Raw genomic sequence first — 2,596 nt, forward strand, 5'->3', positions numbered from 1 at the left:
CTATAAGTTTTACTAACTTACTGATTGTTATTACCAAATATGCAATCCCTATGATGCAGCTTCCCTTACAAAAGATGCGCGCACTGAGTATCAGTTTAGTTTTTACAATCCGAATAAACTTTTATCTAGTCTTTTTAATCAAACACACTGTTTTTATATTGAATTACGAACAGAACTGGTGATTATTTTTTAATTACCGTAATTCATTTACTTTCTTATTTTGAAGCATGGAGTCTATGTTGGGGATTAACCTCTCTAATAATAAGTAGCTTGGTTTTAAATATAACTTTTATAAAAAGTACATAAAACCCAAAAATAGCCAGTCCTTATCCTTCCGATATATTATTATACCGGTTCTGTAGTGTAGTGGTTATCACGTCTGCTTCACACGCAGAAGGTCGCGAGTTCGAGCCTCGCCAGAACCTTTGAACGTTTTTTTTTAAAGGTTAAGTCCCTCTTTTTTAAAATTATATATATTATTATTGATTACACGTGGTGCAATTGTGTGTGTGTTTTCTTTTTTAATTCTTCAATACTAGAATATACATGCAAACTTTAAATTTCTTATAGACCCTATGTCCTGAATAAAACAATGTTGATCAGAATTACTAATGAATTGTCAATTATAAAATTATTGCATGAATTATTCATTGGTGAGAATGGGGCCGTATATGAATGGCAGGAAGAAAGACTCAGACTGTCATTGCGATCATCGTAACAGTGAAGCTTATTACTTTTATACAAAACCATGCTACCCAAACTCAGGTATTAACTTAGAACATTACACAGGTGGCAGGTCAAAATTTAAAATAAATTATAGCAGTTTTATAGTCAGTAAAATTCAGAGACATTATTGCTAATTCCAGCATATGTTCAACTAAAATTATGGCTTCGAGAATAAGTTTGATAGTTTTATAGGTCTCAAAGGAACTCGATCCCAACCCTAAAATCAATAGGATCATCTGAACCAATTGTATGATGAAATTATGATATGTTGATTGTTCAAATACATGCTTCTTACATGATTATAACAGTAAAGGAGAGAGGAGGAGTTTGCAATTATTAAAAAGAAATTCAATTCATAATTAAACACAAATTCAGCGTACTTTGCAGGGCAAAATATGACAGAAATTGCCTTTTTAAGTGACATTTTTATAAAGGATCCCAGTGAGAGTTATCTTTCTTGTCAAATGGCCAAAGAACCTTAATTTACCCAAGAGGTCCATCGGTCACATCGCTCAAGACATTGATCCTCTGTTGTGGCCCCTCCCTACTCCTGGAGGGGGGGGGTCATGATTTGAAGAAACTTGAATCTACACTCTCTGAGGATGCTTCCATGTAAATATGACTAATCATGGCTTTGCTGTTTTTAAAGAGAAGATTTTATAAGATTTTTCTATATGTATTCCTATGTAATCATGGCTTTGCTATTCTTGGGAAGATTTTAAAAGATTTTTTTCCAGGGGGGGGGGGGGGGGTAATGATTTGAACAAACTTGAATCTACACTATACCAGAGGATGATTCAATATAAATATGACTAGTCATGGCTATACATTGTTCTTAAGACGAAGATTTTTAAAGATTTTTTCCTATGTAAAATTTTGACTGCCCATTGCATCCCCACCCTACCCCCGTGGGTCATGATTTGAAGAAACTTGAATCTGCATTACCTGAAGAAGCTTCCATATGTAAACATGTAAATATGACTAATCATGACTTTGCTGTTCTTGAGAAGATTTCCAAAAAAATTTTGTATTTTCTGGCCCAGTGGTTTTTAAGAATACTTTTAAAAGATGCCATTAATTTTTCATTAATTTATAATTACATGTATATCCCCTTGGAAGGAGGCGTGACCCTTCATTTGAACAAACTTGAATCCCCTTGACCAAAGGATACTTTGAGGCAATTTTGGTTGAAATTGGCCCAATGGTAAATTCTTGAGAAGAGGTCCAAAATGCGAAAAGTTTGCAGACCGAATTGTTGACTTTAAAGGAGGTTGTTGAATTCCATTTAACATCAACTTATCTGTCAGTAGCTTGCTTCAGTTTAAAAACTGATTGCACTCAAAGCATGCTCTTGAGTGTCGAGTAAGTCGGGAGACGTAAACACCATATACAGATGATAGCAGAATATTACTACACAAATAAGGAAAGTTGACGATGGAAAAGCTGGTTATCTCGTTTATCGACAATTTAGTTGTTAGTTGGCCCTTATTGTCTATAGTCAGTAAAACATCTAAAAATGAAACAGATATGTGGCAGACTCTCTTTGGTGTCTTATTTCAAGTTCCCTGATATATATAGAGTCGACATTTGAATGGAAGTAACTATATATTGTTAATTGATAACACGTCGTCTATATATCTGAATATTAAACTTTCAGGTAAAGTTGAATCTGATTCGTCGAGAAACATTTGTTAAAAAACACTATTACCCGCTGAATAATGAAGCCACGCCCTCCAGCGTAGCAACAGTCAACATTGCTTGACGACGGGTGATATTCAAAAGAAAAAATAAATAAATAAATAAAAAATTATTGACTGCGCAATATCTATGCGCGCAAGGTTCAATGTAATATGTATTTGTATAAAACATT

General features: G+C 33.9%; 1 non-coding gene across 1 annotated transcript; it reads left to right on the forward strand.

Annotated features, from left to right (window-relative positions):
- Positions 1–352: 352 nt before the first annotated feature.
- Trnav-cac (transfer RNA valine (anticodon CAC)) lies at positions 353–425 on the forward strand. Its single transcript has one exon. It is a non-coding gene; the product is annotated as a tRNA-Val (tRNA).
- The last annotated feature ends 2,171 nt before the right edge of the window (positions 426–2,596 follow it).

The sequence above is a fragment of the Saccostrea echinata genome, unplaced genomic scaffold, assembly GCF_033153115.1.
Source record: "Saccostrea echinata isolate AGI-Se365-2 ecotype Australia unplaced genomic scaffold, CSIRO_AGI_Sech_v1 ptg000054l, whole genome shotgun sequence".
Classification (NCBI taxonomy): domain Eukaryota; kingdom Metazoa; phylum Mollusca; class Bivalvia; order Ostreida; family Ostreidae; genus Saccostrea; species Saccostrea echinata.